This window comes from Neovison vison, chromosome 7, assembly GCF_020171115.1.
Source record: "Neovison vison isolate M4711 chromosome 7, ASM_NN_V1, whole genome shotgun sequence".
NCBI classification, from domain to species: domain Eukaryota; kingdom Metazoa; phylum Chordata; class Mammalia; order Carnivora; family Mustelidae; genus Neogale; species Neogale vison.
The window spans coordinates 141879766-141895035 of record NC_058097.1 but is presented as its reverse complement, the minus strand read 5'-3'; positions in this window follow the sequence as shown (position 1 = coordinate 141895035).

Sequence of the window (15270 nt, the reverse complement as noted above, 5' to 3'; positions counted from 1 at the left end):
TGACCCCTCCCAATTTCCTCCTACAACCAAATAAAAGCTGAGCTTCCCTTTCTCTCCTTAGATTTGCCTGTGGGTTGGCATAGTTTGCTTGCAAGTTTCTCATCTTTCCCTCAAAAACTCATTCTGTTAGTAAAATAACAGTTTTATTCTTAAGGTTTACTTAACAAACTGAAGTACCGGAGTGCTCTGTTGAAAGAGTTTTGAATTGCAATAATTATCCTAGTAGCAACAGAAAATAAAGATGGCAACCTCACAGAAAGTAAGAAAATGTAATTGTAAAGTTGGTAAAGTATTGCAATGTATAAAGCAAATATCTCTAATTACTTTAGTGATGAGGTGATCACAATAAGCTAATGAACATGCATGGTGTTCACTGTGAGTCTTTCAAGAATAGTCAAAAATATATTTTGGACACTATTTTTAAAAATATATGATTCAGGTAAAACAAGGATTTATCTTTAAATTGGCATATTATTTTAATATTGAATCTTAACACAGGATGTATTAACATAGACAATATGTTTTATTGGTGAAAGAGTGAAAAATAAGTCTTGGGCTATACTCTTTATTTCTGCCAACAACTATCACTAGAATACTGGCCAGAAATACTTTAACATTTTTGGGTTAGACTTGCTTGAGAGTGTCTTCCTGGTAAGTTTGATGACTAGCATACAATATTATTGTCTATATCTATTAAACTGTGTGTTAAATCTCTATGGCTTATTTATTACTCATTCAAAATTTGTACCCCTAAACAACAACTACAACTTAATTGTTCCAACCACTAAAAAGAAAATTATATAATGTGATAGAGGTACAAATTTTGCTACAATGGCAATCATATTGCAATATCTAAATGCGTCAAAGTCACATCTGTTCACCTTATACAATGTTATATGTTAAATACATCCAATTAAAAGAAAAATGTTTTCCATTTCTAGTATTTTATACTCATGTTGTACTTTTTAGAAAATATGCTGAGATAGAAGCCTTTATTCAATGAATGTCAGATAATTAGGAATTAATGTCATGGACAGTGAGATAATGGGCATACGCTAATGCATTACTACTAGGGATACAATAAAATAGCTTCACCTATTTCCAATTGCTCAACCATAAACATTTGTAGATAGACCAAATAACAGTTTGCTAACTACTCCAGAAGAAAACATAAAAATATATTTATTTAATCTTAGCTGATTTTTTAACATTATATCTTAATCTCAAGGTTATTATGACTATATATTTGTTTTTTATGTATTCATCCATCTATTTATCTATTTACTTATCTGTTTTCTTTGTAAATAGGGCCCTGTTGCATAGCCTCCATACTCATTTGTAGAAAAGATTAAAACTATAAATCATCAGAACTCATAAACTGCCTACTTGGAGCTGAACGGCCAGCGCAGCACCAGAACTGATGGAGATTTATGATACACAGACAGCTCCTCTCACCCAACTTCAAGAAGATAAAGGGAAAGGAAAGCTATCCAATTAACTTGGTGTCCATAGACAATACTTACATGAACAGATGGGATTAGCTACCTGGAGGACAAAACTAGAAATATAAAGGAGGAGGGTACCCAAGAAGTTAATGTGTATTGACTGTTGTCTGTTCTACATGTTGAAATACCAGCTATGTATGAGGCTTGACTAAAGATACATGACTTTCCAAAATTTTGTCCAGTCAATAAAAATTCATACTAACTGCCTACTCATCTAATCTCTAGCTTTACTATGCCTTATACCACATTCACCTATACATAACTGCTGGTTGCAGTCAAATGATTTCTAATTTGTCCCTTTAATAAAATTTCAATGTCTTTGGGAAAAATATGATTTTTACCTTATTTGAATACAAATTTTATGTTTAGCACAGTGTGTCTTGTTGTTTCTCTGTTTTCTAGTCTTGTTGAGTCTTGGAACAATGAGGTAACTGTAAAAACAACTGTTTTATCCCAGAGTTCAATGTCAGACTACATTTCTTTTATGGTTAGGTATGGGTGTACAACTGAATTCTATGAATGGAATACAGGAGATGGTGACTCAGCTTAGGGTCCTTACTGCATTACTCTGTCTCTAATCCATACCATATGCTCATTTTCCATTTATTTTCTTTCCCACTCCTTGAATAAATTTTGTCTTTGATAGTTATCTATCTGTCTTCCTTCCTCTGTCCTTCTATCTCAGCATGATCTGACTCGCACTCTGAATTTTAAGTACTTCTTTATACATGGATTATCTAACTAGGAACAAGTGTTGTTAGGAAACAAAGAGATTAGATACTTTTGCAAGAATATGGGAAGGCTTGACCATGAAGGACTGACCTAGAGAAGGGATCCAGCAGTTGGTACATCTAAACACATGGGTCATACAAAGTTGTACCAAATGAACATAAGAGCCAGAGGAGAACATTTTGATGGCAATCATGTTCCCTTAACATTCTTGTAAATGTTGGTATTTTCCCAGCCTATCTTTTTTCTGTTTTCTCATTTTATGCTTTCCTTGAGCAATATGATACACTTCTGTGGCTTTAAAAGTTATATTTTTAGACCATACTCCTCCCCTTAGATCCAGACTTACACATTAAATCACATACAAGGAATGTCCAATTGAATGTTACCTTAACACCACAAACTCATAATTCTCAAAATGTAGCTCACTATCCTTATCCTGGCTATATGAACTGCTATTTAATTCTCAATCTTATGTAAAGGCCATACACACACACACACACACACACACATAGTGTATGTATTTCAAGATAGAAATCTGAGGGTCACTCTAGATTTCTTTCTATCTTTTATATTCCACAAATCTGGTTAGTGACCAACAAAACACAAGTCTACCCCTTTAGCATCTATATGAACTATATACAGCTTCTTCTCCAACTTCTATAACTACTACTTTTGCCATAATTGAGAACCTTAATGTCTCTTCCTTGGTTATTGTTATAGTTTCTAAAATGAGGTCCACACTTAGAGAAGAAAAATTACAGATTCATCTGATTATATATATAATCTCTAATCATTAAAATATCTATTTACAATGCAAATCAATTGGTTTCCTGATTAGAAATAATTCACTTAATGGCATTCTAATGATTGTAACAGTGGTTTGTAAAATTTTTCGTAAGTAGAGAACATTTCCTAAAAACAAAACAAAACCAAAAAATCCTTAGAAAACACCCATTATAATAAGCAGATAAATTGATACTAAGATACATAAATTTTAGGCTTAAAAACACCCAATACTCAGGCTTTGTATTCATGTAATTTGGAAAGATACAGAAAAGAGAGATTGCAGTGGTCTCCATCAGAAGTTGAACAGAATTCCTTAGTTTATGTGAAACAAGGAATTTAACCAAGACAGAGATGGAAAAAGAAAAAGAAGTAAGTTGATTTAAGGTCAATTACCTGTTAAGTCATAAAACAGTCATAGATCATGAACCATTATTATTTACCACACTTACTATAGTTATTACACTCCACAATTATCTAAAACATTATCTTTTGGTTGCCTATACTAATGTACAGTTTTTAATTTTTAAATGGAAAGCAGATGTTCAGTTTGATAATAACTTGACAATGGGAGAATAACTATAATTTTTATGAGATATTAGTAAAAAATATTAGATCTGTTCATTATTATAAACTTATTTTAGTTTAATAATTTTGTTCTACTATGATTAACCCAGTTTTTTCTGTGCTGATGGGTTGTAAATATTCTGCAATTTTCAATACTGTTAATAACACAGACAATAAGTGTATAACAAAGTATTTGAATAAAAAAAGTATTCCTAGGGTCATAGATATTGCAGTTGGAATTGGATATTTTAGAGGAAAATTTATGACAATTTGGTCATCTGATAAAAAAGAAAAAAGATTGTAGGATAACATGCTTATTATTTTAAAACATGCATGAATTTGGCTTCCCTGTTCAAAGTGACGTTTGAACACAGTTTGATTTTAGTAAAAACATGATTAGGAAAACAGAGGTTCCTTCCAGGTCACAGTAATAGAATGTTACAGACTACTCTAAATGACATGCTTTCTCAGGTGTAAAAATGAAGGATGAGATAAGCTTTTATGGAGGAATCTTGGAAGGATATGATATAAAATGTGACACTGCAAAATGCAGCCATCAAAAGAAACGAAATCTTGCCATTTGCGACAACATGGTATTTAGAAAGAAAAATGCTAATCCATATTACAGAGTTCTTCTCACACCATAGTTAAAATATTATTCAGTGATGTCTCCTGGCACAAGGTCTTAAGAGTACAAACAATCACCTCTGCAGCATTCCTGCCAAAATATTTATCCTGAAATGGATTCAGGAATAAACATCTGACAAATCTAGAATGTGGAACATACTCTAAGATAAGTAATATGACCTCTTTAAAAAGTTAAGTTTAATAGAATTTAGAAACATAATAACCAAATGCAATGGGTAAACATTGATAAGATTCTAGAATTTAAAAAAAAAAAGCCTCTAGAAGGTAACTTTGGGGAAACTGGTAAAAAGCTTTTGAAAATGGATTGCATTTATAAAATATAAGCTTTATTTTTCTTAGGTCTCACATTTATGTAGCTACATGAGAAAATGTCTTTATTGTTAGAAAGTACCCAACTATTTGTGAGGTCTTTAGTTATGAAGTAATATGAAGTTAGAAATTCCCATTGAGGGGCACCTGGGTGGCTCAGTCCTTAAGTGACTGCCTTGGGCTCAGGTCATGATCCCAGGGTCTTGGGATTGAGCCCTAAATCAGGCTCCCTGCTCAGCAGGACACCTACTTCTCCCTCCCCTACTCCTCCTACTTGTGTTCCCTCTCTGTGTCTCTCTCTGTCAAATAAATAAATAAAATCTTTAATAAGGAAAAAAAGAAATTCCCATTGATTCAGAGGGGAGTGGGAGAGAGAGAGAGGGCAGAGAAGGAGGAAGAAGGAGGGAGGAAGGGAGGGAAAGGAAAATAAAACGCATGGCAAGTGTGGAATTACATTAATTGGTAAATCAAAGTAAAGGCAAAAAATTTAACTTTTCTTTTAAATTGTTCTAAGTGTGAGAAATTGCCCAAAAAAGTTGAAGAAAAAATAAAATGAGACATTTAAAAAATTTTCACTTAGTTTTCTCTATCTGTGGTAAAAGGTAGAGTAAATGAAATGCGAAAAAACTGTAGAATAAGTTTTCCTAATCAAAAAGGAGTGTTTTTTTTTTCTAAGTAATTTCTCAGTGAAGTAATATTAAAAATGCTCTTTTTAGGAGGAGGGTGACTTGGTAGAGTGGAAGAACTTGGTATTAAACAGGTCAGCTGTGATCTTAAAAATAAAGGATAATGAAACTATGTATTACTATGAGCCTATTGGCTCTGTTTTTCTGGAGAACTCTAATACAGACTTAGTACCAAGAGTTGTTTTACAGGTTTTACATATTTTTCTGTTTTACAGAATTTTAAGATGAGTTTCCTGAATTGGTTCTTAGGTTTTCCAGAGCTGACTCTTAAATCTGATTAGATTTACAGACATTAATCCTTCTTTTTTCCAGTAGGAAATAGAGCCCTGATAGTCCATGGAGCAATCTGTCTATACAAGTATGTAAATATCACCAATAGACACTCCTAATCAACTTTTTATAAGAAGGACCCAGTGACTATATATGGTACTTTTGGACATTTTGTTGAAATCTTGAATATAATGATATTGGTGAGTATATTCTAATCAATCCACTCTTCCTCCTTCTTCATAGTGTATTACCTTTTAATGGGGGCAGATTTTCTTTGTTGGCTCCTTGGTGGGATCAGATGACAGAAGTGCCTTTAGGACTGGAATCTTTCAGAAAGTGGCAGCTGGCTTGGTGTCTGGGGTCATGCATTTATGGTACCGAAGCAGCAAAGTTGCCAGGGTCCTGCTCCAGTTCCCCTGATCTCTACTCTCAAGGCTTTTTGTGTTCTTTCCCACAAGATCAGTGAGATCTTGTGGGATCTCACTTTCTTTTCTTTGGAGAATCACAATGCCTGACAAAGTCATGCAAGTCTGATGATGGATTTTAATCCTATTTGGAGTTCACTGATTTTTTTTTTTTTTAAGTACAGTTTCATTTCATGGTTTGCTGCTATAATGTTAATATTCTATCACTTGCTTGGCTTTCAGTACTAAAGACTCTGAACTACTTTTTTTTTTTTTTACCAAGGATGCAACAAAATCTCATTTTATATACACATACAGTATGCATTTACCCATGGTTACCAGGACCCCTCTGCATATGAAGGCAAATAATTTGATGTTGGGGTAAAAAGGAACAAAGGCACTACATTCTTCTGTTTTGTTTGCACTGTTTTGATGCATTTATTATTTTTAGAATCAATTTTCAGATTTTTTAAAAAATTATTTTTATTAACTATAATGTATTATTTGCCCCAGGGGTACAGGTCTGTGAGTCATCAGGCTTACACATTTCATAGCACTCACCATAGCACATACCCTCCCCAGCGTCCACATATTTCATTCTATTTTCCTTTTGATATTTATTTTTTTTATTTTGCTTTTATGTGAATTAGCTAAGTCTTTGTATTTTCCCTAGGACTTTGTTAGAGAAAATCATCTGAGATCTTATACTTAATTTATAACTTTAAATTATTTCTCCACAAAAATAAATACCTTTAGCTTATTAGATTATCAGCATAATCGGCTGCAATATTATATTCATTTTTAACACTATACTCTTTATTTTCCATTTTATTTTTAAATTTTAATGTTGGGGTATTTCAGTATAAACATTGATAATAATTCCTATTTTTTATAGTCAAAGAATGAGGTCAAAATTACTTTCACATTTTAGAATTTCTGGTCTATTTTTGGCCAAAGTAGGGATAATTTTTCCCTCAAATATCACATAGGTATTTACGAGAGAGTGTAAAATCTTTGATTGGTACATATCAATTCAAATATCTGATTTACTTATACAATATTATATATATATTTTTAATATCTGTGTATTTCCCATTATAATTTGAATTCTTTTTTTTTTTAAAGATTTTATTTATTTATTTGACAGAGAGAGATCACAAGTAGGCAGAGAGGCAGGCAGAGAGAGAGAGAGGAGGAAGCAGGCTCCCTGCTGAGCAGAGAGCCTGATGCGGGACTCGATCCCAGGACCCTGAGATCATAACCCGAGCCGAAGGCAGCGGCTTAACCCACTGAGCCACCCAGGCGCCCCTATAATTTGAATTCTTAACTTTTACTTTATATATTTTGATATTACATTACCTAATGTACAAGGATTTAATACCATTTGGTTTGCACCATTGAATGCTAATATTAGAATTATAAAGCAATCCCATTCATTTTAGCTAATACTCTTTACGTTAAATTCATCTTAGTTTGCTATTTCCATTTCCATATGCAATTCCTTTCTGTTTGTCCATGCATGATAAACTTTTACCCATTCTTTTACTTGAAGTCTTTCCATGTCATTTTCACTAGATGTTTTCAAAATTTGATTTAGTTTTATCATTGTTCCCGAGAATATTTCCTTCCTAACAGGAATTCCTAAAAGCAATTTCTGATACTGTTATTACTGTTACCTATTGCCTTAATTCTGTCATTTTCTTTTATATTCTCAGTTTTGTTTTTTATGTTTCTTTTTTGTTGCCTTTACTTCTTGTCATTTACATTAGAGTCTATATGCTTGCTTTGAAAGTTGATATGAAAGGTAATTATTCTTTATTTAATTCTACTAGTGGGTTTTTATACCTTTCAAAATAATATTTGACTTATTTTCTAAGATAGATATAAAAACCAATAATCCTTTATTAAATTTTCTTGATCCAAGTCCAACCAATGTGCTTTTGCAAAATTAATTCTTATTCATGAAATGTTCTTTCTTATTAGCATCCATATTGTATTTTATGTTATTATATTAATACTAAATTTTGTTGTAATTTTTAAAGTACTGGTTTTCATTTAGTGTTATGTTTAACATGTCCATAATCTGATATACTTTCATAGAGCTATAGCCATGTTTTTTATTAATTTTGATCTATATTTTTTTAAACTTAAATATTCAGTGTGGCTTTTTTTCCCCACAATTGTTCATTGGTGGCACAGTTTTTGAAACTTTACATATTCAAAAGTATCTGTTGTTGTCATATATGAAAGAATTTTAGTTACATAGAATTTAGGAGAAACTACATTTTTCTTCCAAAATTCACTAGAAAGTGCTAATATTATCATTTTTATATGCTTTATTTATTGATTGATGGTAAGAATATAACCTGATATTTACACTCTTAAATTCTGAAGTACACAAACCTATTATTAAAGTGACTATATTGTATAGTGTATCTCTAGAGCTGGTTCATTTAGCACAACAGGAAGTTTATACCCATTGAACAACAAGTTGTTTCTCCCCCCCCCACCCCCCACCAGTTCCTGGCAACCATCATTCCTCTCTGGTCTTACAAATTTGACTCTTGGATATCTCACTTAGGGGTACTCATTCAGTATTCTTCAATGACTGGTTTATTTCATTTTGCATAAGGTCATTCAAGTTCATCCAAGTTATCACAAATGACAGAATTTACTTCTTTTAAAAAGACTGAACAATATTCAGGGGCACCTGGGTGGTTCAGTGGTTTAAGCCTCTGCTTTTGGCTCAGGTTGTGATCTCAGGGTCCTGGGATCTAACCCCAAGTCTGACTCTCTGCTCAGCGGGAAGCCTGCTTCTCCCTCACCCCTCTCTCTGCCAGCTTCTCTTCCTACTTGTTATCTCTCTCTCTGTCTTTGTCAAATAAATAAAAGATCTTAAAAAAGAAAAGACTGAGTAATATTGAAATGCATGTATATACCACACATCTTTAGTCATTCATCTGCTTTTGAACACTTGAATTGTTTCCATATCTTACCTATTGTGAATAACACTGCAATGAAATGGGAATGCAAATCTTTCTTTGAGATTCTGATTTCAATTATTTTGGCTATGTACCTAGAAGTGGGACTGTTGAATGATACGCTAATTCTATTTTTAATTCTTTGAGGAAACTCCATGACGTTTTCCATAGCCGCTGTATTATCTTACATTTCTACCAACAGTGAAAAGGGGATAAATTTCCCCACATCCTCTCCAAAAGGACAAAGACAAAAGACCTTTGTCTTTTGTTTGTTTGGTTTGTTTGTTTGTTTATTTATTTAATAGCTAGCATAGCAGATTTGAACTATATGTCATGGTCATTTTGATTTGCATTTCCTTGATAATTACTGATAATGAGCAACTTTTATAATATATCTGTTGGCCGTTTCTATATTGTATACACAGATGTTCTTTAGAGAATTATCTATTGAAGTACTTCGCTCATTTTTTAATTTTACATTTTATTTTTAAATTATAATTCCAGTTAATTAGCATACAGTGTTATATTAGTTTTAGGTGTAATATAATAATCCAATAATTCTGTGTACTATGCACTGCTCATCACGGTAAGTGCATTCTTAATCTCCTTCCTTTGTCAATTTCAAATGGACAATGTATAATGCTAGTATATTGTTAATGTATATTGCTAGTGAGCTATAGTTCAATCAGCATTTCCCACTATTGGCAACTTTAGTTACTGCTTTCCTACTACTACATTACCAAATCTAATCCTAAATTAGCTATAACTGTTACATGAAAGGCAACAGCTTCCTGTCACATTAGGTCCTGAAGATATTCCTTTCCTGAGTATTTTTTTGTGGGGAAGGTGCATATCTGTTCATCCCTATCAGGGGCAAACGTACAGAACATCTCAAGTATGGGAATGGTGCCCTATTTCAAACAAGCTTTTGAGGTAAGGGGTTAGATCTTTCTTCAAAGGTCAAGTGTGAATGGCAGGGTCAGTTTTTACTCGGATATGAGTGTGAACAAATGAATGAGAGGATGTGTTGGGAGAGGCATAAGGCGAGGGTTGAAGGGTCCACCTAAGGGCTTAAAAAAAGTGGCTTTTTTAAATTTCTTGAGGAATCTCCACACTGTTCTCTAAAGAGGCTGCACCAACTTGCATTCCCACCAACAGTGGAAGAGGGTTCCCCTTTCTCCACATCCTCTCCAACACATGTTGTTTCCTGTTTTGTAAATTTTGGCCATTCTAACTGGTGTAAGGTGATATCTCAATGTGGTTTTAATTTGAATCTCCCTGAGGGCTAGTGATGATGAACATTTTTTCATGTGTCTGCTAGCCATTTGTATGTCTTGATTGGAGAAGTGTCTGTTCATATCTTCTGCCCATTGTTTGATGTGTTTGCCTGTTTCCTGTGTGTTGAGTTTGAGGAGTTCATTACAGATCCTGGATATCAACCTTTTGTCTGTACTGTCATTTGCAAATATCTTCTCCCATTCCGTGGGTTGCCTCTTTGTTTTCTTGACTGTTTCCTTTGCCGTGCAGAAGCTTTTGATTTTGATGAAGTCCCAAAAGTTTATTTTCGCTTTTGTTTCCTTTGTCTTTGGAGACATATCTTGAAAGAAGTTGCTGTGGCTGATATCGAATAGATTACTGCCTATGTTCTCCTCTAGGATTCTCCCTATGACCCTACAATTGCACTCCTGGGTATTTACCCCAAACAAGAAGGGGTAAAGAAGGGCCATCTGTACCCCAATGTTTATAGCAGCAATGGCCATGGTCGCAAAACTATGGAAAGAACCAAAATGCCCTTCAACGGACGAATGGATAAGGAAGATGTGGTCCATATACGCTATGGAGTATTATGCCTCCATCAGAAAGGATGAATACCCAACTTTTTTAGCAACATGGATGGGACTGGAAGAGATTATGCTGAGTGAAATAAGTCAAGCAGAGAGAGTCAATTATCATATGGTTTCACTTATTTGTGGAGCATAACAAATATCATGGAGGACAAGTGGTGTTAGAGAGGAAAAGGGGGTTGGGGTAAATTGGAAGGGGAGGTGAATCATGAGAGACTATGGACTCTGAAAAACAATCTGAGGGGTTTGAAGTGTCAGGGGGGTGGGAGGTTGGGGTACCAGGTAGTGGGTATTAGAGAGGACATGGATTGCATGGAGCACTGGGTGTGGTGAAAAAATAATGAATACTGTTTTTCTGAAAATAAATAAATTGGAAAAAAAAAAAAGTGGCTTTGCTATTTAAATGTCTGAAATCCTCTCCTGATGACTATTCAGTTTTTAGTATTGGCCATACACTTGGTAATGGGGATAGATTCTAAGCATAAGCAGTTAATTCCCATGACCTCCAATATAATGTGCTAATTCACAGCAGGTACTAAAAGTGTGTGTGTGTGTTTTCTTAAATGAGCATGAATTCCAACATGTTTGGAGCAATTTAGTTTACCTTCTGATGTAGTTCTGACTTGTGAGTTATTCTTTTAACAATAATAACAAATAGCAATAGTCCATGAACCATGCATTGTGTGCATGTTTGTGTATGTGTGCATTTGTTATTTTGTAGGAAGAATACTAGTCAGAAACTGGTTTAGATAGGTGTCTAGAGGTTATCAGTTCTAATTGATCAACATGACTTATTATCAGAAATGAAAAAATATAAAAGTCATGTGTGATTTTTATGTTTCTGGTTGGGTTCCTGCAAGGACAGGGGCACCATTAAATATCATATAATGAGTCAGGAAAGGAAGTAGAGTTTGCAGATAATGACAGTCTAGTCTTGTAGCACTATGCCAATTAGTACTTCCAAAGAGTTTCTCTTAATCATCCTCCTCTAACAAATTCATCAAAATAACCATTTTCTCTGCAAAGTATTTTAACAAATACTGGATTACCACTAAATGTATGTAACTAACAGATTACTCACCAGGACACCTGCATACTTCTACTAGGTGAGCCAAATAAGCAGCTTCAAGTGAGTGCAAGAAGTTGTATTTGTTACCAGCCCCACTTCTGCCATTTTTTAAGAAGATTTATGTATCTATTTGAGTAAAAGAGAAAGAAAGAGTGCATGTGCATACCCATAAGCAGGGGGAGGGGCAGAGGTAAAACGAGATAAATTCTCAAGAAGACTCCCCACTGAGCACAAAGCTGAATCCAATGAGGGGCTCAATCCCAGGACTTTGAGATCATAACCTGAGCAGAAATTATGAGTCAAACCTCAAGGAACTGAGCCACGCAGGCGCCCTTACTCCTATAACTTTCATCACTATTAAATAATACATTAAAATACTGGTAAAGAAATTAAAAATTTGTTCTATATAAATAAATTATTTAGAGAGACTAAATGAAATTAAGGAACTAAAAACTCTAGGGAATAAGTTGTGACAGTAATAAAAATGTTGAAATTTCTGCATTTAGATTTATTTTATATTATAGTGTCATTTTAAAGAATTAAAATAAAACGAAATAAGATCTACAGAAGAAAACAGACTGAACTCCAATTAAAACCATATTCAATGAAAAGATCTTGGCCTTATAGAAAAAGATGTGTGAATAAATAGGCACTTATGTATTTTAATTTAAAATATTTTTTTATGTGTAATTCCTCATCTATCCAATTTTTTCAGGTAATGGGCCAAGTACTGGACTTGATTGCAGCAAATAAGAGGTCTTCCATGTAATTAATTAGATTTGTTTGAGGAAATTTCTGCCCAAAGTCATTATGCCTCAGAGAAGACTTCTTTTTTTGCCATATCCAAATGTGTTATCCATGCGGAGAAGGTTTCTAAACTATGAACTGTCTTTCTGTAAGTCATATTCTACCATGGAGAATGTTTGCAAAAAGAAAAGCTGTATACTTATTCCTAACTTCCCTCTGTCCCCCAATTGGTCATCACCATCTGCCGTGTTGTTTTTAACAGCTTTGGAACAAAATTGCGAGAAATAACATTGAAATCAAAAACATCTCTCTGAATATCAATGTTGAGATTGGCTAGCAATATTGAATGTTGTTGGTGAATTGTCATCTGTAAAATGAAATCTAACTTCTTAATCTGAATTGTTTTTGATATGAAATCTCCCATTTTTAAATGAGTGTTTTTATCCTCAGACATTGATTAGTTATTATCTTGGCTCCTAAAGGGATGGAAACTAAAGGGAAAACAAAACCTCAAAATATATTGTTTTCTGTGTCTGGACATGAAATTAAACATTTTCTGTAATCCTGTTTAAAAAGATAATACTTTCTAAACATCTAAAGTAATTTATAAATAATGTATTTCATTTTTAAAATCTCAATTTCATTTTTAAAGGCAAGTAAAATAAAAATTTATTTTTCATAGAATCAGAACAGCTTAGAGCTTGAAAGATCTTATATTTTGAAGCATATTTTAGATATACTGAAAGCTCAGATCTTAAGTGCATCATTTAATCAGGTTTGATGAATGATATGAGGACATATAACACTTCTCAGGCCTCTTCCTAGAAAATCTTCTTTCTAGAAAACCAAAGATAATTTCCTTCACCATAGGCTAATTTTGCCTTTTCTTCAATTTCATATTAATGGAAAATACAGCATGTATTTTTTGTGTCCTATTTCACTCAGTATAATAGTTTAAAGGTACATCCATGGTTTGTTATTTATCAAATGTCTTTTCTTTTTATGACTACTTCATTTTAGCTGCTTTAGTGAATGTATACAGGTATAATTTTGGTTTAATTAGCATTTTCCTTATATCTAATAATGTTGATAATATTTTTATGTGCTTATTGTCATTTATTTTTTGTGCAGTATGTGTTTTAACATTTTTGCTATTTATTGGGTGATTCATATTTTTATTATTGAGATGTAGTTTTGTAAATTCTGTGGATTCAAGTTTTTTATCATTACATGTTTATAAAACTTCTTCCCAGGTTCTGGAATATCTTTCATTTCTCTAACAGAATCTTTACATATATGGTATTAGTCTTTCTCTGACTGACTGACTTCTCTTGCTTAGCATACTACTTTCTAGCTCCATCCATGTCATTGCAAGATTTCATTCTTTTTTTATGGCTGAGACATATATATCTTATATAGTAAGATATTTTATATTTTATATATATATATGCAGTTGGTGAGGGAAGGGAGGCCAATGAGAAGAAATGTACAGTAGTACCTGACCAGGAATGTGTCTTGCTGTGAGCAACCAATTTTGGGGATAAACTGATATGGTGCTATGCTCTCGTTTTAATGTTTTCTCAACCACAAACAGAGTTCAGGTGCATGTGAGGAGCAAGAAAATCTGGCTAAAATTTAGTTAGACAAAGCTGAGGGTAAGAAATGCCAAATTATGAATACGTATATAGAATTTTAAAAAATATTAAGAGATTCAAATTATTCATTTTTCTTTTATCAGTAATGCAACTTTTGCCCTTTTCAAGAAATCTCTGTATACCCCAACTTAGTGAGGCATCCTCCTAAATTCACTTCTTGTAGATTTCTTGTTTTATTTTTTATATTTAGGTCTATAATTCATTTCATACTGATGACATGAATGGCTAGTTAGAGGTCAAGTTTCCCTTTCTCTATCATCATTTTTTTCTATCATCTTTTTTTGTTTTTGTATCACCATTTTTTGAAGACACGTATCATTCATCTTTGAATTTCTTTGGAAATCTTGTCAAAAACTCTGACCATATTTGTTTGGACTCTTTATTCTGTTGTATTGATTTTTTTTTTTCCCATATGCTTTCACCTATATTGCGAAGGCTCTATTACTGTAGCTTTAAAATAAGTCTTGATGTCAGTTAGTGTTACTCCTTTAAACATTTCTTTTTTTCAATTTCAAGATAATTTTAGCTAGTCTAGGTTCTTTGCCTCTGCAAAGAAATTTTCAAATGAGCTTGTAAGTTTCTTCAAAATACTTGCTGAGGTTTTATTGTAGTTGCACTAAATCCGTAGATGAATTTAAGGAAATTTGTCCTTTAATCAAACTGAATATTCTGATCAAAGGTCTATTGCACATATCTCACAATTCATTTAGATCTTGTTTTGATTCTGTTCACAATTGTAGGAAGGAAACATTCATTGTTTTGTTTTACTCTGTATCAGTTTTAGATTTTTGCACAGACATCATTCATCAGATTGAGAAAGGTTTTTTCCATTCATGTTTACTTAAATTTTATATCATTAATGTGTTCCTTGACAAATGATTTCTCTGCTAAATTTAAAATTATACGTGTTTTCCTCTTTTACCTCTTAATGTGGTAACTAAAATATATTTTCTTTCATATATAAACCAACCTTGAATTTCTGTAATAAACCTAATCACAGTGTTCATCCTTTTTTATATATTGCTAAATCTGATTTGCTAATATTATGTATTCACAAGGGTATTGGTTTG